At 41.0% G+C, this 26,104-nt stretch overlaps 1 protein-coding gene across 4 annotated transcripts in view; it reads left to right on the top strand.

Moving 5' to 3' along the window:
- Positions 1-4,459: 4,459 nt before the first annotated feature.
- ZFYVE9 (zinc finger FYVE-type containing 9) overlaps positions 4,460-26,104 on the top strand; it is a 202,017-nt gene continuing 180,372 nt past the window's right edge. For all 4 annotated transcript variants that reach the window (XM_021096648.2, XM_084965067.1, XM_021096646.2 and 1 more), the window contains exon 1: positions 4,460-4,789. The gene's annotated coding sequence lies outside the window, so the exon portion shown is untranslated. The remainder of the gene's footprint in view (positions 4,790-26,104) is intronic.

Genomic DNA, 26,104 nt, shown 5'->3' with positions numbered 1-26,104 from the left:
GGATCTGAGCCGAGTCTGTGACCTACACCACAGCTCGTGGCAACACCAGGGATTGAACCTGCAACCTCATTGTTCCTAGTCAGATTCATTAACCACTGAGCCACGATGGGTATTCCCCCAAACTTTTCTTTAAATATGAAATTATTTCAAAAGTAAAAAGTAAAAAAAAAAAACCAAAAAACCCACAAATATACTTTTTGATATTTCCTTCCCAATACTATATTTATATATTTTACAAATATATAAAAACATGATTGGGATCATACAATGGTCTTTTTTAGTTAACACTTAATTTGATATTGAATTATGAACAGTTTTCAATGTCTTTTAAAATTATTTAAAAATGCAGGAGTTCCCGTCGTGGCGCAGTGGTTAACGAATCCGACTAGGAACCATGAGGTCGCGGGTTCGGTCCCTGCCCTTGCTCAGTGGGTTAACGATCCGGCGTTGCCGTGAGCTGTGGTGAAGGTTGCAGACGCGGCTCGGATCCCGCGTTGCTGTGGCTCTGGCGTAGGCCGGTGGCTACAGCTCCGATTCAACCCCTAGCCTGGGAACCTCCATATGCCGCGGGAGCGGCCCAAGAAATAGCAACAACAACAACAAAAGACAAAAGACAAAAAAAAAAAAAAAAAAAATTTAAAAATGCAATTGTTTATAAAATTTATATTTAAAATTGTTAAAAATACAGTGTTAATTGTGGTACCATAATTCATTTAATTCATTTAAGGTTTTCCTCATATTTTTATGTTATAAACCTACAGTAAAATATAACAAACACCTCTGGCGCACGTCTTTCTTCATATATTTGATTACTTCCTTAGACTCCATTCCTAAAATGGAAGTTGCTTTGTTCTTATTCTAATGACTCAAGTGATCTAACAAATTCCCAAACTTCCACAATTTCTTTTTAAGTTTGTGCTGCTTTCCTGACTTTTGGCCTGCTCTTGGGCTCCTCCTGTCTGGTGACAGGTAACTGAATTTGGGGTTTGACTCCCGGCTGTGATTGGTGATTACAGAGGGAGCCCATAACTGGCAGCAGCAGACTGGGTCAGTTCTGGGCTGTAGGGCACTCACCTGTTGAAGGGGAGTCTTACTCTTCCAGGTGGGCTCTGAAAGTTAGCAGGAAAGGCCTAAAAAGTAATCAGTGGGTGGGAGGCACTAGCCTGATGCACATCAAGCTAAGCACAGCTTAGTTCAGCTTAACATCGCTTGAGGTGTACTCTGGGCTGAGACTGGTTGTGGGGACACAGAGATGATTCAAATACAGTCTGATAGGGGAGACATCCAATTAAACAGCTACTGACAGTTTAGTAATGAGTAGTTATAAATTGAGAAGCACACCTATTATTGGGAGCATGAAAGAGGTGTTTATTTGTTTGTTTTTGGCTGTGCATATGAAACTTCCTGGGCCAAGGATTGAACCCAAGCCACAGCATGGACCTGGGCTTCTTCAGTGGCAATGCCTTAATACTTAGCTTGCGGTTCCACAAGGGAGCTCCATGAAAGAGGTTTTGTGCTTTGTTTAGACAAATTTTTATACACTATATACTCTTGTACACAAATGTAATAATCACTAATTCCTCCTTCCTTCCCCCTTTTTTCTTTTCATTCAGTGCACTATAATTTACTGAGTATATACCCAACATCAAAAGGGGTAGAAACGGAGTTGGAGAGGAAATTTAATAAAAGAAGTTGAATCTATCAAGTTTAGTGACCCATTGTCCAAGAGAGAGACAAGAATTAAGGATGATTCCTATGCCATTCACCAGGTCAGCAAAAATGATTATCTTTTCGGTCTGAATTTTTTTTTTCTCCAGCTTTATCGCGGTGTAATTGACAAATAAAAGGCCTGAAGGAGTTTCCTAGTGGCTCAGCAGGTTATGAACCTAGTTGTCACTGCTGAGACTCTGGTCACTCCTGTGGCACAGGTTTGATCCCTGGCCCGGGAATTTCCTCATGTTTATTTGGGTTGCTGTACTTTCAACTCACTTGAAGAGACCATTTGTAGAATACTGGCTTTCTGTAGGATGTCTATGGTATAAGAGTGAAAGTAGGTTTCCCATGTTGGGAATAAGGAGATATTTTAGAGTCACTGGATAGTAATAGAAATCAACGCAAAATTATTGAGGGTAGGGTAACCAAATCAATTGACAGCAGGTCAAGGTAGATCAAAGGAAATAGATTTACAGTAGAGGAAAAGAGAACAGATAAAAAAAATTTCAGAAGCAAAGAACAAATTGGGTAGGAAGAGTCAAACAATGGAATTAAACTGTAGATGAAAGGGTTTAAAGTGGGCTACTATAATCGGGGAGGTGGCAGTGAGGATAAAGGCAGGCTCTTTGAGCAACATAATTTGAGTAGAACGGGAGAGGGTGTGAAGCAAGAGGAAACTGGTCCTGGGAACAAATGAATCATCTTCACGTAGTAGCTACACCCTGGGTAGCATGATTATTCATAAACAAATGTAGATTTCCTGTGGTGGTAGTGAACTAGGCTTGGAAAGCACAGTGCTAATGTTAGGTTGCCAAACTAATCTTAATTAAAGGGCCATTTCTCTAGATTGAAACTGTTTAGCAACAGTAACTTAGTCTTACAGCCTTTTTTGAATATTGCAGAAAGGACTGGGAGAGTGAAGGAATCTCAGGGTCTGCTTCCAGCTTTTCCTTATATTGGATGTATTTCACATGTAAGATGGTGGTAGTATAGTACTTAATTCTTAGAACTGTTGCACGGATGAATCACAGCTTCCTTCTGAGCCCCAGTTTCTCTTGTTATAAAAAGGGGATAGTGATTTTTTTGTAATGTGACTCAGAAGTAGGTGGCGAAGGCAGACACAGGAACAGCTTTCATTTATTGGAAGAGAGCTGTTAGGTTATATTTTTCTCTAAGGTGGCTGCTCAATTATTATTTGAAAGTTCCCAGAGACCTTATATAATTTTCTCATTAAGATATATTATTATTAGGACATAACCTTAGGTAAGGTGAGATTGCCTTATAATTCTTTTTTTTATATAGAGGAATATATTGGTTCTTTGCAGATATCTGCTATGCAACAGAATGTCATAGGATCAGGTATACTAGGCTCTATTCTTCTTCAGTGGAGGGATGTTATATAAGTCCATTAGTGAAATTTAAAGAAATTTTACCCAGACCAAGAATGACGAAGAATAATGCACCCATTTTTTTTAATGCACCCATCTTTCCATAGGAAAACACACACACACACACACAGATTTTGAAAGAAAAAGATGAGAAAAATCTTGAATTTAAGGACTGAGGGTGTTTCGGAATCAACAGTAATAGGAACTAACATTTATTGAGTAACTTCCATGGGCTAGTTCCTTTGCAAAATTATCTCCAATCTTTGCAACAATCAGCAAGGCAGGCATCAGAAAATCGAGGTTCCTAAATATTATATAACTTGCCCAGGATCATAAAATTAAACACAACAGAGCTGGAATTGGTGCCTCTGCCAGGATCTGTCTGCCACCAAAGACCCTGCTCATTCTACTACATACTTAATGATAAAATCATGTATTTGGAAAAACTGGGGACCAGAGGATTTGAACAATTTCTCTTTCCCTCTTTTCCCTCTGAGAGCCTTTCTTTTGTTTTTGGTTCTGATGTTTTCACCCTAGAGTTTGAGTGGGATCGAATATAGGGTACCTGTAAAGAGAATGATTCCACAGCCCCCACAATATAACAATTTCTTTCCTTTAGAGCCTTACCTGGGATGTGGAAGGGACTGGGGATGGATGAGCGGAGTGGGGGTGGGGGTGGGGGTGGGGGAGTGTGTTAGAATATGGATTGTTTTTCTCTTAATTTTAGATTGTTTATAAATTTCAGGACAACTCGTTTATTTTCTTCTCTTGCTTGTCTTATTATTATTAATTTGTTCTATTTTGGGGGAGGTTGGGTGTTAAGGGTTTGGTATCTGTTGGGAATTCCTGAAATGATTTGCCAATAGATCCAAAAAAAAGTTAAGGTCAAAGACAATTCCTTCATCTGTTTCAGGAAAGGATGCGTGGGGGGGGGGGGTTGATTCTGGGTCACCCTTCTTACATCCAGACGCACTGAACGGATTACAAAGGCTACCCCTTGAATCTCGAGAGGTGAAATCCAGGAGATTCCCCTCACATCCCTGCTCTCAGGTGAAGGTCCGAGTGAGAGGAACGTTCACGTACCTTCTGGAGAGAAGGAAAAGGTGTAAAGATGCTCATGGCCTGAGGCCTAGGGAGTGGGGAGGAGACCCACTAAGGTCGGTGGGGACCGAGGGGCTTCCGGGGGGCGTCGTCGGGGGCGGTCCGGCGGCCCCAGGGCGACGCAGGGAGCCCGGGGCCCCCGCCATCCCCAGGCCGCGCTCCCTCGCGTTCCCTGCGGCTCGTGCCCGGGCGGCCGCCGCAGTCCCGGCGCCGTAGCCGGGCGTGGGGTCCAGGGGGCGCTGTGGCCCAGCGGCGCCGGCGGCAGGAGCGGCCACGGCGACGCTGGAGGCTTCGCCGAGGATCCCCGCCTGCAGCACCTCGGTCGTCCCGCTGCAGCCTCGCACCCCCCGCCCGGCTCAGCGGCGCTCCTGCGGGATCCGCGTGGCTGCGGCGGCCCGGGAGCCCGATGAGGCTCGGCGGGCGCTGGGCCTCAGCACCAGCGGCGACCACAGCCCCTTCAGGAGTGGGAGGCTTCGCGGCGGCGGCGGCGGCGGCGCCTGGGGCCGGGCGGGTGCCCTCCGGAGGAGGCTGTGGGCTCAGGGACGACCCCCCCGGCCATGCTGAGGCGGCGGCGGCCGCTGCTCGAGGTGAGTGTGACGCGGCGTCGCGCGGTCCCGGGCTCGCTGGCCTTTGGCCGCCCGGGGAGGGCCCTGGCGGCGAGACCTCGGGCCGGGCGGACGGGGCGTCCTGCCGCTGCGGCCGCCTCCCCCACCCGGGCTCGGGGGCCTCAGCCCTTCCTCCCCGCGTCCCCCGGGGGGCTGGAGGCGCGTGGGGGACGAGTAGGCCCCGCGTCGCCGGGAAGCCCTTGCCCCGGCCTGGGCTCCGGGGCGGCCGCGTCTGTGGAGAGCGGGGCTGGCAGGGTCCCTGGCACCCTTCGGGTTGGCCGCGGGCCCGGGCCGAGCGCAGCCTCTTACCCTGGGCCCCGCACGTACATCCCGGAGGGAGGCAGAGGACGCCTGTTTGCAAACAGCCTGGGCTTCTCCGCGCCCCAGGCTCAGTCCCGCAGAGTCCCGGGGGTCGGGGGCGGGAGGGTGAGAAAGCCGGTGCGGAAAGCGCGGGGCCCTGGAAGCCCTTGGAACTCCCTGGAGTGTCATTCACCCATCCGACTGGCTTGAAAACAACCTTTTGCGTCTTCTTTGAGGTGAAATTTCATCACCTACCGGCAGCTCATCTCTGCTGCTTCTGTTACCTTTTGCTTCTAAGCGTGGTCTGCCTCGGAGAAAGCCCCATTCCAGCTTTGAGATGTTAACGTCTCCCAGATAATACTCAAAATTAGAAAAACATCTTTTTTAAAAAAACAAAGGTCTGTTCCCCCCATCACCCCTCCCCCCCCGTAAGAGTGTGAGTATTGTAATGCCTTAGTCCGTGGTTCAAAATTGTCCCCCTAAATAGATCCATAGGATGGATGACAAGAGGATTTTAAAAAGTCATGCTAACTATCCCAGTAACAGAGACCTGATGGAAATAGGACATATTCTAGATTTTAGTAATTAAGTGATTTATTTTGGTATTAATATAAAAAAAAGTTGGTGATCACGGTTTGATACCATTAAGTCAGCCCTTTGGGTATTTATGATAAATGTGGTTCAGGTTATTCTTGTTTTCCTATAATGTATGTGAAGTATGGAGGATTATTAAGTACTTATAAAACTTTTATAATCCTGAAAATATATGTTTATTGTAGAAAATTTGAAAAGTACAGAGAAGTACTGTGCTGACCCTCAGTAAATGTTTAATAATAGGGGAAAAGTCACCCATCATCTTACAGAACGTTTTGGTCACTTAAAGTTTAAAATGGCTTGTATTACTGGTGATTTTTAAATTATTATCTCTGTATTAGCTTCAGAGTTAACTGTTCCATTTTACTGTTTAACATCCAGTCATTTGTATAAAAATGTTTTGCTAAATTACGTTGCAGTCATAGTTGAATTTATTAGCTACTACCTAAAAGACCCCTGATTTACCTCCTGTGCAGCTTCAGTTTTAAGGAGGTTTTGTGTATTGAACTTTTTTTTTTGAGGACCTGTTCTATTAGATGCCATAGCCTTGTATTGTTTTTTTGTTAAGATTTTCCCTAAATATTTATAACTGTAAAAAAATTGACTTCATTAAAAAGTTGGGGGGAGGTAGATTAATTTAGGTTTTAAAAAATCCAGTTCAGTTCTTACTGTGTCCCTAAAGACTATCATTATTAGAATCACTGAGAGTGCTTATTAGCATATGCAGATTCCTGGCACTCTGAACCACAATTTCTAGAGTGGTAAGTGACCCAAGATGTTCATTTTTATCAAGCTCCCCAGTACTTAGTCTTACTAAAGTTTTCGAATCACTGATAATAAGTTTAAAGTTTAACTAGCCTTATCAAGCTGAATGAAAATACCTGTTTTCTAGCAAAGTTATCAGTCTTAAGTGGCTATACAGTCATTTCTCATAGCAACAGCTGATGGTGTTATAATCTCGAGAAAATGATGATCTTTCAAGGGACAGCTGAGTCAATCTACGTAAACTTATTGAGGGCCTTTTTTGGTAGTTGTGGTGTTACAGAAGGATGCCTGGCCTCTTGAACCTTAGCTCTTAGTCTTGGACTTTGGTATCATTGTAAAATTCAGATAGTTATTATACTTATCTTGAAAGGCTTTTAGGGTAAATACATCTGAAAAAGGTTTTTGATCTGTAAAATATCTTTGTAAAATTTTATCTATTGGTATTAAGTGCCAGGTCCTGTTTTTGCTGTTTTGAGGAACACAAAAATGACCAAGGTCTCTGTTAGCAACTAGCTAATTATGGAAGCAGGATATGTTTAATTAACTGTTACAAGGCAGAGTCAGACAAGTGTAATGGAGTGGAACATGCTAGAACTCTCTTTAAGGCTTCTATAAACTGTTTAATCCAGTAGCTTGCTCTTTATTAGTAATTTTTATATATGATCATTCTTTTTTTTTTTTTTCCAACTCCTGATGCAGTGTTTTATTCTTTACAAAGAAAATTGTGTATGTTGCCTGGTAAGAGATAGTTTTATATTAACTCCTTTAGAAAGGCTTTGAGTGGAGATGATCCTGTTTCTTCCTCTGTTACTAAGCTACCTCTTTTCATTCCATTCAGTAAACTTTTATTTGGCCCTTGTTCTGTGCTAGTCACAGACTAGTTGCAGGGCACAAAACTTGTTTAAAAGATAACTGCTTGGATTTTAACTTAAATTCTCCTGTTCTTGGAGTTCTTGTTGTGGCTCAGCTTGTTAAGGACTCAACATAGTGTCTGTGAGGATGCCGTTTTGATCCCTGGCCTCATTCAGTGGGTTAAGGATCTGATGTTGTGGCTGTGATGTATGCTGCAGCTGCAGATCAGCTTGACTTTTCCTAAAGGGATGGTGTGTTTTGCGGTTGTTAATTGCCTTTTTTTTTTGGTCTTTTTAGGGCCACACCCTTGGCATATGGAGGTTCCCAGGCTAGGGGTCTAATCAGACTGTAGCCGCGGGCCTACGCCGGAGCCACAGCAACTCGGGATAAGATCCGCGTCTGCGACCTACACCACAGCTCACAGCAACATCGGATCCTTAACCTACTGAGGGAGGCCAGGGATGGAACCCGAAACCTCATGGTTCCTAGTTGGATTTGTTTCCACTTCGGCATGAAGGGAACTCCGTGTGGTTGTTAATTGCATGATGTGCTGAGTATGGAGTCAAATGTGGGTAGGAATCCTTACTGTAATCTTATTACAATCTTAGAGCAATGTGATGTGACATTTAGGTCCTCAGTTTCTTCTCTTTTTTTTGCCTTTTTAGGGCCACACCCACAGCACATGGAGGTTCCCAAGGTATGGGGTGAATCGGAGCTGTAGCCACTGTCCTGTGCCACAGCAACTTGGATCCTAGCTGTGTCTGCGACTTACACCACAGCTCATGGCAGTGCCAGATCTTAACTCACTGAGCGAGGCCAGGGATGGAACCCACAACCTCATGGTTCCTAGCCGGATTCGTTAACCACTGAGCCACGATGGGAACTCCCCTCAGTTTCTTACATGCTACTGGAATAATTGTACCCCTTAGTACTCAGGGCAGTAGAACAGGTTCCATGAGATAAAAGTAATCAAAAGCAGTAACTCTGTCACACAGAAGGTGCTCAATAAATCTTGGAGTTCCCGTTGTGGCGCAGTGATCAAATGTGAATCTACTAGGTGATCAAAATGGAATCCGACTAGGAACCACGAGGTTGCGGGTTCGATCCCTGGCCTTGCTCAGTGAGTTAAGGATCCGGCGTTGCCATGAGCTGTGGTGTAGGTCAAAGACGCAGCTTGGATCTGGCGTGGCTGTGGCTTAGGCTAGTGTCTGCAGCTCTGATTCGACCCCTAGCCTGGGAACCTCCACATGCCGAGGGAAGCGGCCAAAAGACAATAAATAAATAAATAAATAATAAAAAAAATAAAAATAAATCTTCAGTTACATTCCTCCTTTCGGGGGAAACAAAAACCAAAACCAGGCATTGGAATTTCTGTGTAACTTAACACTTCATAGTTTTACTTTTTTTAAAGATTGAGTTTACTTTTGGAATTTTTTGAAATTTTTGATTGAAAACAATTTTGATCTTAACTGTTACACACATTTTTCATTTCATTTTTAGCTAATAAATGAATCTGTATTTAGCTAATAAATTAGTTATTCCCTGTAAATAGCTAATAAATTAGCTATTCTTTGAAAATGTATACTTGTTACATTTTTGGAGGTTTTTTTCATTTTCAGTTACTCATTTTCAGAGTTTTACACGATCATTGATTTTACTTGTGTGTATTTACATTATATAGAACAACATTCTTAGTATATAATAATCAGTGAAAGCTTATTGTTGCAGTTACTGAATGGAAATAATCGTATACTGAATTTTCAGTGATATCAATTTATAAAACTTACACTAATCTTCAAAATATAGACTTTTCTTTATAAACTGCAGTAAATTAGAAATAGATTTTTTTTTTTTTTTTTTTGGCTGTGCCTGCAGTATGTGAAAGTTCCTGGGCCAGGGATTGAACCCAAGCCACAGTAGCAACCCTAACTGCTGCAGTGACAATGTGGAATCCTTAACCCCCGAGGGAACTCCAATTAGAACTAGATTTTTATTTTTTTATTGTTTATTTATTTTTTATTTTATTTTTGTCCTTCCAGGGCCACACCCTAGGCATATGAAGGTTCTCAGGCTAGGGGTCACATTGGAGCTACAGTTGCTGGCCTACACCAGAGTCATGGCAACGTGGGATCCAAGCCACGTCTGCGACCTACACCACAGTTCATGCCAATGCTGGATCCTTAACCTACTGAGCAAGGCCAGAGATTGAACCCGAATTCTCATGGATGCTAGTTGGGTTCATTAACTGATGAGCCACGACAGGAACTCCCTAGAATTATATTTTTATGACCTCTTGGATATGGGGTCAGTCTTATAACATATATGACCCTGGGCAAGTTTCTTACCCTTAAGCCTCAATTTATTCTCTTGTAAAATGAAGCTGATGATAGCCGCTTTCTAGAATTATTGTGAGGATTAAATGATAGAAAGTGTAAATCAGAGTTGGAATTCAATCCAGTGAGTCCTGGTAAATCAGTGCTACCTTAGAGGTGGAAAATGTAGTTCTTGTTTACTTCTGTTTGAAAGAACTTGAGGAGTTCCTATCGTGGCACAGTGGTTAACAAATCTGACTAGGAACCATGAGGTTGAGGGTTTGATCCCTGGCCTTGCTCAGTGGGTTAACAATCCCGAGTTGCTGTGGCTCTAGTGTAGGCGGGTGGCTACAGATCCAATTAGACCCCTATCCTGGGAACTCCATATGCCCTGGGAGCAGCCTTAGAAAAGGCAAAAAGACAAAAAAAAAAAAAAAAAAAAAAAAAAAAAACTTGGAAGATCATTATAGAGTTTACTACTAAGGAAACAATTAGTATGATTAATTTTATGTATTAGAGATTGCTAAATTAAGGAGAAACCAAGGTAATGGAATTGGTATTTTAATTGTGTATTTAGTAGAATGCCTTATAGTTTACAATACTCAGTAATTTTTATGTAATAAAATAATTTAAATGTTATTTATAAAATATTTCCTGTTAAATTTTTTTTCTTTGGAATTATTATAAATAGACCATTTATAAAACTGAACTATTAAGAAAAATTAAAACAGTATATAATGAAGTACTTTTTTTGTTTGTTTGTTTGTTTTGCTTTTTAGGGCCACACTGGCGGCATATGGGGGTTCCTAGGCTAGGGGTCCTATCGGAGCTACAGCTGCCAGCCTACACCACAGCCACAGCTACACCAGATGGAGCTGCATCTGCGACCTAAACCGTAGCTCATAGCAATGTTGGATCCATAACCCACTGAGTGAGGCCAGGGGGTTATTAGTCAGATTCGTTTCCTCAGCGCCATGATGGGAACTCCAATAAAGATGTACTTTTTGAGAACCTTTAATAGAATAAGGTAAAAATGAGGAAATCTTTTTGGACACACTGAAATAGAGAAAAAGACATTGAATGCATACTGGGCAAGGGAAAAGGAGAACTTAATGCATGTTGATGAGGCTCTTAAGGCTTTCGGGATTTTGCAGAACTCTTTTGCAAAAATCCTACAATTTTTTCTGTAAATTAACTTTTAGTTTAAATTTCTTACATTTATTTATGTTTAAAAATGGTTTTGTGGCCTTAGATTTTGACTATAATAGTTTATTTATTTTTTTATTACTCAGATGAATTTATTCACATCTGTAGTTATATAATGATTGTAACAATCTGATTTCACAGGATTTCCATCCCACAGCCCAAGCACATTCCCCCACCCCCCAAACTGTCTCCAAGACCATAAGGTTTTCAATGTCTGTGAGTCAGCATCTGTTCTGCAAAGAAGTTCAGTCTGTCCTTTTTTCAGATTTTACATGTCAGTGAAAGCATTTGATGTTGGTGTCTCATTGTGTGGCTGACTACACTTAGCATGATAGTTTCTAGGTCCATCCATGTTGCTAAAAATTTCAGTATTTCATTCTTTTTAATGGCTGAGTAATATTCCATTGTATATATGTACCACATCTTCTTGATCCACTCCTCTGTCGATGGACATTTAGGTTGTTTCCATGTCTTGGCTATTGTAAATAGTGCTGCAATGGACATTGGAGTACATGTGTCTTTGCGAGTCGTGATTTTCTCTGGATAGATGCCCCGGAGTGGGATTGCTGGATCAAATGGTAGTTCTATGTTTAGTTTTCTGAGGAATCTCCATACTGCTTTCCACAGTGGTTGCACCAATTCACAATCCCACCAACAGTGTACTAGGGTTCCTTTTTCTCCACGCCCTCTTCAGCACTTATTATTTGTAGACTTTTGGATGATGGCCATTCTGGCTGGTGTAAGGTGGTACCTCATCGTGGTTTTGATTTGCATTTCCCTAATAATGAGTGATGTTGAACACCTTTTCATGTGTTTTTTGGCCATTCATATGTCTTTGGAGAACTGTCTTTAGATCTTCTGTCCATTTTTTGATAGGCTTGTTTGTTTTTTTGGTATGGAGCTGCAGAAGGTGTTTATAAATTTTGGAGATTAATCCTTTGTCTGTCGATTCACTTGCAAATATTTTCTCCCATTCTGTGGGTTGTCTTTTCGTGTTGTTTAGGGTTTCCTTTGATATGCAGAAACTTTTAGGTGTGACTAGGTCCCATTTTTTTGTTTTGTTTTGTTTTTATGTCAATACTCTAAGAGGTGGATCTGAGAAGATGTTGGTGTCTTTTATGTCAGAGAGTGTTTGGCCTATGTTTTCCTCTAAGAGTTTGATAGTGTCTGGTCTTATATCTAGGTCTTTAATCCATTTGGAGTTTATTTTTGAGTATGGTGTTAGGGAGTGTTCTAATTTCATTCTTTTCCAGTTTTCCCAGCACCACCTATTGAACAAGCTGTCCTTTCTCCATTGTATATGCTTGCCTCCTTTGTCATAGATGAGTTGGCTGTAGGTGCGTGGGTTTAATTCTGGGCTTTCTATCTTGTTCCACTGATCTGTATTTCTGTCTTTGTGCCAGTACCATACGGTTTTGATGACTCTTGCTTTGTGGTATAGTCTGAAGTCCGGGAGCCTGATTCCTCCAGCTCCATTTTTCTTTTTCAGGATGTCTTTGGCTATTGTGGGTCTTTTGTGCTTCCAAACAAACTTTAAAATATTTTGTTCAAGTTCTGTGAAAAATGTCCTTGGTAATTTGATAGGGATTGCATTGAATCTGTAGACTGCCTTAGGTAGTATAGTTATTTCAATAATATTGACTCTTCCAATCCACGAGCATGGTATATCTTTCCATTTATTTGTTATTTCAATAATATTGACTCTTCCAATCCACGAGCATGGTATATCTTTCCATTTATTTGAAAGAAGTCATCTTTGACTTCTTTCATCAGTGGTTTGTAGTTTTCACTGTACAGGTCTTTTGTCTCTTTAGGTAGGTTTACTCCTAGGTATTTTATTCTTTTGGATGTGATGGTAAACGGGATTGCTTCCCTAATTTCTCTTTCTGATCTTTCATTGTTAGTGTATAGAAATGCTGTTGATTTCTGTGTATTAATTTTGTATCCTGTGACTTTGCCAAATTCGTGGATGAGCTCTAACAGTTTTCTGGTAGAGTCTTTAGGATTCTCTAGGTATAGTATAATGTCATCTGCAAATAGGGATAGTTTTACTTCTTCCTTTCCAATTTGGATTCCTTTTATTTCTTTTACTTCTCTGATTGCTGTGGCTAGGACTTCCAGAACCATGTTGAAGAATAGTGGCAAGAGCAGACATCCTTCTCTTGTTCCTGATCTCAGCAGGAATTCTTTCAGCTTTTCACCATTGAGAATGATGTTCGCTGTGGGTTTGTCATATATGGCCTTTATCATGTTGAGGTAGGTTCCCGTTATGTCCGCATTCTGAAGGGTTTTTATCAGAAATAGGTGTTGGATTTTGCCAAAGGCTTTTTCCGCGTCTATTGAGAGGATCATATGGTTTTTATTCTTCAGTTTGTTAATGTGGTGTATCACACTGATGGATTTGCGGATGTTGAAGAACCCTTGATAAATCCCACTTGATCATGATGTACAATCCTTTTAATGTATTGTTGGATGCGGTTTGCTAGTATTTTGTTGAGGATTTTTGCATCTGTGTTCATTAGTGAAATTGGCCTGTAGTTTTCTTTTTTTGTGGAATCTTTGTCTGGTTTTGGTGTCAGGGTGATGGTGGCCTCATAGAACGAGTTTGGGAGTATCCCTTCCTCTGTAATTTTTTGAAATAGTTTCACAAGGATAGGTGTTAGCTCTTCTCTAAATGTTTGATAGAATTCGCCTGTGAAGCCATCTGGTCCTGTTCTTTTGTTTTTTGAAAGTTTTTAAATCACCGTTTCAGTTTCAGTTCTTGTGATTGGTCCATTCATCTTTTCTATTTCATCTTGGTTTAGTCTTGGAAGATTGTACTTTAGCAAGAATTTGTCCATTTCTTCTAGGTTTTCTGTTTTATTGGTGTATAATTGCCTATAGTAGTCTCTTATGATCCTTTGTATTTCTGTGATGTCTGTTGTTACTTCTCCTTTTTCATTTCTAATTTTATTGATTTGAGTCCTCTCTCTCTTTTTCTTGATAAGTCTGGCTAAGGGTTTATCAATTTTGTTCATCTTTTCCAAGAATCAGCTTTTCATTTCATTGATCTTTTCTATGGGTTTCTTTGTTTCTATCTCATTGATTTCTGCTCTGATCTTTATGATTTCTTTCCTTCTACTAACTTTAGGTCTTGTCTGTTCTTCTCTCTCGAGCTGCTTTAGATGTAAAAGTTAGATTGTTTATTTAAGCTTTTTCTTGTTTCCTGAGGTGGGCTTGTATTGCTATAAACTTTCCTCTTAGAACAGCTTTTGCTGCATCCCATAGGTTTTGGAGTGTCATATCTTCGTTGTCATTTGCTGCTGGGTATTTTTTAATTTCCTCTTTGATTTCTTCAGTGATCCATTGGTTGTTAGTAGCATGTTGTTTAGTCTCCACGTGTTTGTGTTTTTTGCTGTTTTTTTCTTATTGTTGATTTCCATTCGTATAGCGTTGTGGTCAGAAAAGATGCTTGATATGATTTCAATTTTCTTAAAGTTACCGAGGTTTGATTTGTAGCCCAGGATGTGATCAATCTTAGAGAATGTTCCATGTGCACTTGAGAAGAATGTGTATTGTGTTGCTTTTGGATGGAATGTCCTATAAATATCTATGAAGTCCATCTGGTTTAATGCATTATTCAGGGCCTGTGTTTCCTTATTGATTTTCTGTCTGGTTGATCTGTCCATTGCTGTAAGTGGGGTGTTAAAGTCCACGACTATGATTGTGTTATTGTTGATTTGTCCTTTTAAGGTTGTTAGCAGTTGCGTTATATATTGTTGTGAGCATATGTTGGGTGCGTAGATATTTAAAATTGTTATATCTTCTTCTTGGATTGATCTTTGATCATTATGTAATGTCCTTCTTTGTCCCTTAAAATATTCTTCATTTTAAAGTATTTTGTCTGGTAAGAGTATTGCCACTCCAGCTTTCTTTTGATCCCTGTTTATGTGAAATATTTTCTTCCATCCTCTCACTTTCAATTTGTATGTGCCCCTAGAAGTGAAGTGGGTCTCTTGAAGACAGCATATATATATGGGTCTTGTTTTTGTATCCATTCAGCCAGTCTGTGTCTTTTGCTTGGGGCGTTTAGTCCATTAACATTTAAGATAATTACTGATATGTATGTTCTTATTACCATTTCATTAATTGCTTTGGATTTGTTTTTGCTGCTCTTTTTTTCTTTCCTTCTTCTCTTGTTCTTTTCTGCCTATAGAAGTTCCTTTAGTATTTGTTGTAAGGCTGGTTTAGTGTTGCTGAATTTTCTCAGCTTTTGCTTATCTGTGAAGGTTTTGATTTCTCCTTCAAATCTGAATGAGAGCCTTGCTGGGTAGAGTAATCTTGGTTGGAGGTTTTTTCCTTTCATCACGTTAAGTATATCATGCCACTCCCTTCTGGCCTGCAGAGTTTCTGCTGAAAAATCTGCTAATAACCTTATTGGGGTTCCCTTGTATGTTATTTGTTTCTTTTCCCTAGCTGCTTTCAAGATTTTCTCTGTCTTTAATTTTGATTAGTTTGATTAATATGTGTTTCGGTGTATTCCTCCTTGGGTTTTTTTTATATGGTACTTGTTGTGCTTCCTGGATTTGAATGAGTGATTCCTTTCCCATGTTAGGGAAGTTTTCAGCTATTATCTCTTGGAATATTTTTTCTGTCTCCTTCTCTCTCTCCTCCTTCTGGTACCCCTGTAATATGGATGTTGGTGTGTTTCACATTGTCCCAGAGATCTCTGAGACTCTCTTCATTTGTTTTCAATCTTTTTTCTCTTTTCTGTTCCGCATTCATAATTTCCACTAATCTGTCCTCCACCTCGCTTATTTGTTCTTCTGCCTCCTGTATTCTGCTATTAGCTGCTTCTAGTGAATTTTTTATTTCAGTTATTGTATTTTGCATCTCTTCTTGTTTAAGTTTTATATCTTGTATCTCTTTGGTCAGTGTTTCCTTATCCATCTTTGCCTCCAGTTTATTTCTAATGTCTTGCTTCGTCTTCAGCATCAACAGTCTGAAGTCTTTTTCCTGGAGACTAAGAATCTCCTCCTTGCTTAGCTGATTTTCTGGGGTTTTTCCTTTCTCCCTCATCTGAGTTATAGTTCTTTGTCTTTTCATTTTTATAGGTTTTTGGTGTGGTGACCTTTTTACAGATAATAGAGTTGTAGCCTCCCTTCCTTCTGGTGTCTGCCCCCCTTGTGGCTGAAGTTGGTTTGGGGGGGCTTGCTGTAGGCTTCCTGATGGGAGGGGCTGATGCCTGCCCCCTGGTAGGTGGAGCCGATTCTAATCCCTCTGTTCGGTGGGGCTTAGTCTCTGGCTGGGATTAGAGGCAGCTGTGTGCCTGAGGGGTCTTTAGGCAGCCTGTTTACTGAGGGGCGGGGCTATGATCCCACCTGGATTGTTGTTTGCCCTGAGGCTTCTCAGTGCTGACTGATGGGTGGGGCCAGATTTTCCCAAAGTGGCCACCTCCAGAGAAAGGCAGCTGCTGGATATTCCCAAGAGCTTTGCCTTCAATGTCCTTCCCTCACAGCAAGCCACATTCACCCCTGTTTTCCCAGGATGTCTTCCAAGAACTGCAGGCAGGTTTGACCCAAATTCCGAAGGAGACCTCACTCTGCCCTGAGACCCAGTGCACGTGAAAGTCCGTTTGCGCCTTTTAACAATGGGGTCTCCATTTCCCTCAATCCCGTGGAGCTCCTGTGCACAAGCCCCACTGGCCTTCAGTGCCAGATACTCCAGGAGCTCTTTCTCCCAGTGCCAGATCCCCAGACATGGGGACTTGACGTGTGGCTCAGAACTCTCACTCCTGTAGGTGAGTCTCTGTGTTAAGAGTTACTTTCCAGTCTGTGGAGCTTCCCACCTGGGAGGTATGGGGTTGTTTATATCATGAAATAGCCCCTCCTACCTCCTGATATGGCCTCCTCTTTTTCTTCTGGAGTAGGGTATCTTTTTTAAGGTTTCCGGTCCATTTGGGTGGAGATTGCTCAGTCTTTAGTTGTGAATTTTGTTGTTTTTAGGAGAGAAGTTGAGCTCTAGTCCTTCTATTCGGCCATCTTAATCCCGTCTCCCTATAATAGTTTATTTAGTTGATAATTCTGTAGTGATTTGTCATCTTTTCAATTTTCTGGTTGTTTATGATATTCTCAAGGATATGTGACTTATTATCTTTGATGGCAGTTCTACTGTATTTTTTAAAATATAGAAGTAGTAAATTAAGACCTTAGATTTTAAAAATTAAACTTAAATGGAAATTTATTACCTTTTGAGGGAAGAAGTCTTAGGAAGTAAGCCCTGAAAATGGTAAAATAACTGTAGAATTTTTCATTAATTAAGGAAAATTTGGGTATTCTAGCCCCGGGTTCTTCTGGCAGTTTGAATAGCTGTAGAGAGTTTTCAAAATATGAAAAGGGGGAGTTCCCTGGAGGCCTAGTGGTTAGGACTCAGCATTTTCACTGCTGAGTCGGCCTGGGTTCACTTCCTGGTCTGATAACTGAGATCCCACATCAAAACCATTGTATGCCGTGGCAAAAAAAAAAAAAAAAAAAAAAAAAAAGACATGAAGAACACATATATTTCAATAAATTTAGAATATTAGGTGAAGCTCAATTTTTTCTTTCTTTTTTGGCCCATCTGCGGCATGTGGAGTTCCTGGGCCTATGCCACAACTGCAGCAACACAGGATCCTTTAACCCACTGTGCTGGACCAGGAATCACACCCATGACCTGGTGCTGCAGGGATGCTGCCAATCTCCTTCTGCCACTGTGGGAACTCCATAAAGCTCTATTTTTAAAGTGACAGCGTTGCCGAGATATAATTCAAAAACCATACAATTCACTGTTTAAAGTGTACAATTCGGTGCTATTAGTATATTCATAGTTATGCAGATATCACCACTATTTAATTTAACACATTTTCTTCACTCTAAAAAAAAAAACCCTTACCCAGGAGTTCACTAGTGGCTCAGCAGATTAAGGATCTGGCTTTGTCTTTGCTGCGGATCTAGTTTCTGCTGTGGCACGGAGTCAGTCCCTGGCCAGGGAGCTTCCGCATGCTGCAGGTGTGGCAAAAAAAGAAAGAAAGAAACAAACCCATACCCATTAGCAGTCACTTTCCACTTTGCCCAGTCTTCCCAGCTCTAGGCAACCTCTAGTATACTTTCTGCCATTTTGGATTTTCCTATCTATTCTGGACATTTCGTATGACTGGAGTCATGAGATGCGTGACTGATTTCATTTATTTAGCATAATGTTTTTAGGGTTTGTTCATGTTGTAGTCTGTATCAGTTTTTCTTTTTCTTTTTTTTTTTTTTTACTCTTAGATATTCCATTATATGGATATATCAGGTTTTACTTATCCATTCAGTTTGGGTTGTTTCTGCTTTTTGACTATGAGTAATGTTGCTATGGATATGTCTCATATTTTTCTTTCTCTTGGATATGTACCTAGAAGTGGAATTAGTGAGGTTAAATATTAACTCTGTTTAAAACTTTTGGAGAACTGCACCGTTTTACATTAAGCAGTGAATGAGGGTTTCTTCACATTCTCACCAAAGCTTGCTATTATCTGTCTTAAACATAGCCCTTGTCATGGGTGCGAAGTGGTAAGGTAAGGCTCTATTTGAATTTATAAATTCTTTTTTTGGCCTCACATGCAGCATGTAGAATTTCCCTGGACCTGGGATTGAGCCCAAGCCGTAGCAGTGACAATGCCAAATCCTTAACCATTAGGCCACCAGGGAACTCCAGAAATTTGTAACTTTTATTTATAATCTTTAGGTAAAATGTTGAAGCTTTTACTTGCAAATAGCCAAATGCTTTGATGATAAGGAGTTTTTTCGCTTGAGGATAAAAGCTGTGAACTTTCTAGTTTCGTCTTTAGTAAGCAGTGAGCTGGTTAACCACATTGGGTGGTGATAGGGAAAGTGGTGTGGGAACTTCAACTAAGATTGTCGTCTAAGAATATTTCTTAACAAAAGGCAGTTGTAAGCCATAGGTTTAGTTTTCCTTTAACTGCTAAAACATTTCTAAAAAGTTGAGTCCAATCACGTATTTACCTACTAACATTTTTAAGCACTCAGGTCTGACAGATTTTAAGGATTATTATTACCTCTCCATGATATATAATTTTATATAAACAGATTAGTCAGAAATACAAGTTATTTACAGTAAGATTCTTTATTCCTACATGTAGTATAATCCCCTATTGTTTGTTCCTGGTCAAGATATTAAAACTTCTCTCTGAGGTTTTGTAGAACATAGTTCAAAGTCAGCAATAGTGACTTACTGATGTTTCTAAAGCTTTTTCAAACTAGTTAGGAAATTCTGCAGGTAACCATTGTCTGAGAAAGCAGAGTGTATTTTGGGCCTTCATTCCACATACAGTGGATCACTCACAATATTTTTCCATTTGATTATGATCGCTTTTAGATCTTTTAATGCTGCCTTTGAATGGTTTGTTACACAATCTTATAGTTGCTTTGGATGCCATAATTTCTGTATGAAGTCATGAAAAACAGCAGTTCTGGAGTCTTTTTGCTGGGATTAATGAAAAGGTAATCATTTCTGTTTGTAATACTGTTATGTATTACAAACAAGTTATGGTAAGATTTGGTAGTTTATCTGCCAGTTTTATTAAAAGGAGGAAAGCGTAAAAACATGTTTTTATTATTATTTCCAAACATAACAGAGCCTACTCAGAATTCTCTTTTTTAAAACAAAGAGCAAGCAGTATTCAGATTTTGTGAAATTTTGCATGAGGCTTTATATAAATTTTAGTCTCCATTTTTCGTTTTCAATGGAATGAAACAACCCCTAAAAGTAACTGAAGTAAAACACTTCCAGTTTGAGAGAAAAATTTAAACTTCAGAATACATCATCTAGACCTTTTCTTTTTTTTTTTTTTTTTGTGATTCTGGTGACGTAGGAACTGCTCATAGTTTTTGTTTTAAATTAGTAGCTAAAGCAAATTATTTTTGAGATTAGCGTGAGGCAACCTTTGGAAATTTCTGCTCAATGGTTAAAAAACAAGGTTGAGATTCTTTAATCTGGCACAGCCTTTCGCAATCTGGTTCCAACCTAAGCATTCCTCACTCTTGTTTCTGCATGCCCCATTATCCAATCCTCCCAAGATTCCAGGTTTGCAAATTTTTCCTTGATTTCTTTTACCTTTATTACTAATTTGTATAATGTAAAAGTTTCGTTGTCTTTCTGCTAGGTGTTTCACATCTGTTATTTATTTATTTATTTATTTTGTCTTTTTAGGGCTGCACCTGCAGCATATGGCGGGTCCCAGGCTAGAGGTTGAATGGGAGTTACAGCTGCTGGCCTCCGCCACAGCCACAGCAATGCCAGATCCGAGCCATGTCTGTGACCTACACCACAGCTCATGGCAATGCTGAGTGAGGCCAGGGATCGAACCTGCATCCTCATGCATGCTAGTCGGATTTCACGTCTATTAGTTTTAATTCTTAAAATGATCCTATAATATCCATGGTATCATGCATGCTTTGCAGCTGAAGGACTTGAGGCTTGGAGAGTTTTATACACTTTCCTGAGCCCACATCCATGATTCAAACTGTATTTCTGACTACACAGTACACACACTTTTTCATCGTGTTAACTTCCTCATGTGTTCTATATTTGTTTTATCCTAAAATTTTCCTTAGGAAGTATTCAGATTAGGAGAGCACAACTTTAGTTGATTGGTTTTGGTGGATAATTTGCCTTTGAAGTACACTACTGGCATGTCGCACTTTGTATAAGAAAAAGAGGTGTATGTGCATGTATTTTGAGAATTTCAGCTTTCAGATACTGATTATTGAAGTAGATAAATGCCTGCTTTGTGATTATTGGATAACATGTAATAACCAATCTCTGGATCTCATTTCTGTGATGAGAAAATGAGCAGTGGACTAGATGTTAAGGCCCCTTCCACATTTAATATTCTATTGAACATTTCTAAAGAAGAGCTGAATGAAAAGATAGAGAGCATCTAGAAAAGTCTAGTCAGTGGAGACTATCAATGAAGTAACAGAATAGAGCCACTATGGATAGTAGCTGAGAAAGGTAGGAGAGAGATTGTAATTTACATAAAATTTTTCCCTGTAATGAGTAAAGGGAATACATACACACACACACACACACACACACACACACACACACACACACACACACATATTTTTTTTTTGTCTTTTGTCTTTTTAGGGCTGCACCGCTGCATGTGGAGGTTTGCAGGCTAGGGGTCTAATGGGAGCTGTAGCCACCGGCCTACACCACAGCCATGGCAATGCCAGATCCGAGCTATGTCTACAACCTACACCACAGCTCACGGCAACACCGGATCCTCAACTCACTGAGCGAGGCCAGGGATCAAACCTGCAACCTCATGGTTCCTAATCAGATTCGTTTCCACCGCGCCATGACGGGAACTCCAGGAATTTATTTCTGAATAAAGATGCAGAAACTCTGGAAATGAGCTGGATGAATAGTTTGTGACTGAGACCTCTTTCTTCTCTGCCTATTGGTCCCTTTATTCTGCCCTTTCTTGTGATGTGTATATGTTTGTGAAAAATGCATGTAGAGCTGTGTTACATGAAAATAACTAGGTCACCAGTAGCACACTTGAAATAATTAAAGCTTTCATATTGCTCATATGAATATGAATTCAGTAATTGAGCAATTAAAATGTGGGGCCATTGTAGATCTTCAGAGAATTTGTTGGTAAAGCAAAGGAGGCCATGTTTTGCATTCAAAAAGGATTAATTTTAGTGACAAAACTTTTATATATAGCTTTCCCATACTGGATGTCTTAGAGATGCTAATATTGACATGTAGATAATCAGGTGGTCTTTTGACTAGTGGGAAAATTGTTACCTAGCTGGAAAATTACCCATGCTTTTCCTTGTTAGCTTCTTCTGGAGTCCTTGGATCAGTGAATCTTGACTTAGCAAAGAAATTATCCTCAGCCAGGAGCAAGGAAGTATTCTTTCGTCAAATAAATGTGGGTTTTTTAGCATACTAGATCCCTCAGGTAGAGATTTGTAAATATACATTGATATTTTAAAAACTGAAGGGTAAAAGTAAAGAAACTTGTTTTACTTTGTTTAGCAATTTATTACCCAGACTAATTGGCTGTGGAACCCCTTTTTTCCCATGTAATACTTAGTAATATAGCTCTTACTGATCTAGGTCAACTTTGGTCTGTTTTATAGAGCCTCACCCTCACAATATCCATGACTGTTTGAACCCTCAGGTGATCAGCCCTTTTGCTTCCTGAAGGACCTCATTCTATTACTGTTACTGCTGATTATTAGAAAATTTCTTTGTTATTTAACCAAAGATCTGCTTTTCTTTAATATCTGTCCTTTTGTTGCTTTCCTCGATAAAATTATGCAGAATAACATTCTCATCTTAATATCTTCAGATGACAATATCTCGTCTTCCCTGGCATAGTGATTAAAAGCTCAGGCTTTAGAGTGAGACTGCTTGGGTTCAAATTTTAGTTCTACTGCTTTCGCCTTGTGATCTTGGGCAAGTTAATTAGCATTTCTGTGCCTCAGTTTCCTCATCTGTAAAAAGGGAATAACAATAATACTTTGGTGGGTTAAATGAGATGATCCATATAAAGAGACAATTACATAGTGTGTTGGTTTGGTCCCCTGGGAAACAGACACTGAGATGGAGTTAGTGGTGCAAGAGATTTTTATGGGGGCGGGGCTAGATAATGGAGTGCCTGTGAAGGGAAAGGGAGAGGAAGCTGTACTGAGCAAGGAGAACCTTAGTCTGTGATGCAGATATGAAAAAAAAAAAAGAAAAAAATATGTCAGCCGACCCATTAAGACGCTCCAGAGCAAAAACTGTTAGAGGAAACCTGCATTAGGAAGAAATGGCCAGGTTCCAGCACACCCACCGTGTGGAGTCACTGGCTGAGAGCTGCCGAAGAAGCTTGTGGTCTCCGAGGAAAAGCTGAGGTGAATTCTGATATGCTGCAGCCGGAGGTTTTTAGCTAACTGTACTCTTGCACCTGAATGCAGCTCCTTTTATGAAGGAAGATCCAAGTGGTTGCCATGTACCTTTCTTGTGCTGCATGGATCTGTGTCTCTAAACATGTTCTGAGAGCATCTCCTCCATTTTCTATGGACCTCTCTTCCTGATGGGAAGCTTAGAAGTAGTGGGATAGTGCGATAGGCCTCAGCTTCCATCTCTGTAGCTGGTCTCAGAGTCATAGTGGTTCTCATTGTCTCCTCCACCATCCAGTCTGAATTCTTGTCATTATCATTTCTGAAGGTCTTGATGGTTTACCTAGTGGTGTGACCCAACCCTCATTTCTGAGGTGTCTGAGAACCATATTCTTCTCAGGCTGGAGTTGTTGCATTGTCCATTCACAGTCACAGTTGAGCAGAGGAGTACCAAGTAGTACCCAAATAGTACCCACACATATTCTTTTACCCCGTTATGCAACAGCAGCCCTACTTCTCTTGAAGGTGAGGGTTAATTAACCCTGCCATGGTGGTGATTCTTCTTGCCTCCTGGTCCTGGTACATACAGAGTCCCAGATGCCCAGGCTGCAGCTGTAACCTGTAGTTCAGTAGGATCCTTGACATGTCTCCTGGCAAAAGTGTACTCAGGACCTCTAACTCTGTAGAGCCCAGTATTTTGGGGATGGAAAGCCCCAAGTCCTCCAGTGGCTCATTGGGAATCATGATAAGTGAAGGCTATTTCTGCTTCTCTCTCTTGGTTCTTGGACCTATGTGTTCTTCCTACTGGATCAGTGCATATTTTGCATCTTAGAGGGCAGCACACCATTCTTGTCTCTGAGTTGGTACACTGGCTATGTCTTTAGTGGGTCATTCCAATGGTATGTAAGGCTGGCTGCTTTTGTATAGTGCTGTTATTTGATAAAATCACTGGATCCCATGGATATGGGCCCACTGCCACAGTTCCTTCAAAATGAATTGGCTCCTTGGTTGCATGCTATGTTATATGGATTTCCATGTTTGTGGGTCAGGTACTCTCTTAGCCCCTTTTTATTCATTCATTCATTCATTTATTTATTTTTTATTTTTTTTATTTTTTTATTTTTTTTGTCTTTTCTTTTTTTTTTTTTTTTTTTGCTATTTCTTCGGCCGCTCCTGTGGCATATGGAGGTTCCCAGGCTAGGGGTTGAATCAGAGCTGCAGCCACCGGCCTACACCAGAGCCACAGCAACGCTAGATCCAAGCCGCATCTGCAACCTACACCACAGCTCACGGCAACACCGGATCGTTAACCCACTGAGCAAGGGCAGGGACCGAACCTGCAAACTCATGGTTCCTAGTCAGATTTGTTAACCACTGCGCCACGACGGGAACTCCCATTCATTTATTTTTTGCTTAGGGCCGCACCCATGGCATGTGAAGGTTCCCAGTCCAGGAGTCAAATCTGAGCTGTAGCTGCATGCCTACACCACAGCCACAGTAACTCGGGATCTGAGTCGTGTCTGTGACCTACACCACAGCTCACTGCAACACTGGATCCTTAACCCACTGAGCAAGGCTAGGAATCGAACCTGCGTCCTCATGGATGCTAGTCAGATTTGTTTCCACTGAGCCATGATGAGAACTCCTCTCTTTTTTAATTTTTATTTATTTTTTTTGGTAAGCCCCTTTTAGTGGTGTAGCTGGAGCTCTATTGGCAGAAAAAACAAACCCATACCTGGAACACTTATCTATTGAATGTTTCTGAGGATCAGTTGCTAGCCCTTCTGAGATGGAAGCAATACAGTGTGGTTAACTTGCCAACTACTAGCCAGTTGGTCTGCTTGAGGCATAGTGTTTTGTTGGGGCTTGTTGTTGGTCTCTTGCTCAGAGTGGGCAGTAGTAGCCTGATTTTGCCTTGGTAAGTGGGATTCCATGATGCCTTCTCTGCTTCCATCTTCATTTCCATTACAGTGGCTTCTCTGCTCATGTCCTCATCATGCCAATTCTGGGGTGGGTAATGTCAGCTGTCTGAGTCATTTTGTACTGTTGAGTGTCTCTTTTGCATTGGATGCTTTCTGGTGGGCATTAACAATCAAAAACCTTTTCACACTTTATGCCCACTCCCATATGTTCATTCATTTGTCTCCAATCATATCTTCTTGTATCCATTGTACAGTCTTTTTCCTTAAAGACCCCTAACCAGGTAGCCAGTCCATTTGCCATTGCCCATGAGTCTGTGTATATTCTCATCTCAGGGCATTTTTTTTTTTTTTTTTTTTTTTTGCTGCACATGTGACATGCAGAAGTTCCTGGGCCAGGGGTCAAACCTTCGCCGCATTTGTAACCAGAGCCATAGCAGTGACGACGCCAGGTCCTTAACCCAATGGGCCATGAGGGAACTCCTTGGGTTTGATTTTTGATGTACTGTTTTCATCTCATAATGGATTGTTGCCAAATTCTCTTGACTTCATGACTTGGAGAGTGCTGTTGAACCCAGCTCATTATGGGCAGTTCTAGACATGGTGCCCAGTGGTCAAGTATTCTGTTTCTTAGCAGAGCCCAGCAGCATACCAGGATCTGCTTTTCTAATACCATGACTTTTCTGCAGAACTCTAGGGGCCTGCATTGTGATTCTCCCACTGGGGCTTGTTATAAACACTGCTTGCACTATAACCTGGGCCTGTTTCAGAGTTGTTTCCCCTACTCAGAGCTAGCGGCCTTTCATATTGCTCATTACTTGAGCCATGGCAGTGTATAGAATGTGTTGCCTCTAGAACCTGAAGAAGGCCAGCAGACCTTGTGCTTCACCTCCTCCCCCGCCCCTTTTTTTTTTTTTTGCTTTTTGGGACCGCACCCATGGCATATGGAAGTTCCTAGGCTAGGGGTGCCAGCCTACACCACAGCCATGCAATGTCAGATCCTAGCCACGTCTGCAACTTACATTGCAGCTCGCGGCAGCGCCGTGTCTTTAACTCACTGAGTGGGGCCAGGGATGGAACCTGCGTCCTCGTGGATACCAGTGGGGTTATAAACCTTCTGAGCCACAATGGGAACCACCCCCCCTTTTGTTTTTGTCTTAAAGAGTGGGCATGCAAGATGCAGCAGTTTGTTTTTTGCTTTGAAGGGGGTATGTTGGCATGACCTTAACCACTGGATCCCTAAAACTTCACTGAAATGGCATATCTCTGAATATTTGCAGAGTTTTTCTCCCATCCTTTGGAGTACATGTATCCTTCAGCATGTTAGCCATCTCTCGCTCATCTTGAATGATCAACATGATGTCATTGGATTGATTGGATCATATTAATGTGCTGTTATGAGTTCAGATCTCATCAGACTATATT

This window comes from Sus scrofa, chromosome 6, assembly GCF_054392235.1.
Source record: "Sus scrofa isolate SSC_HxYL_T2T_F1_AM1 chromosome 6, Sscrofa_HxYL_maternal_Yorkshire_Landrace_v2.0, whole genome shotgun sequence".
NCBI lineage: Eukaryota > Metazoa > Chordata > Mammalia > Artiodactyla > Suidae > Sus > Sus scrofa.
The sequence above is the reverse complement of the archived record's forward strand: the minus strand, read 5'-3'. Positions and strand labels throughout refer to the sequence as shown.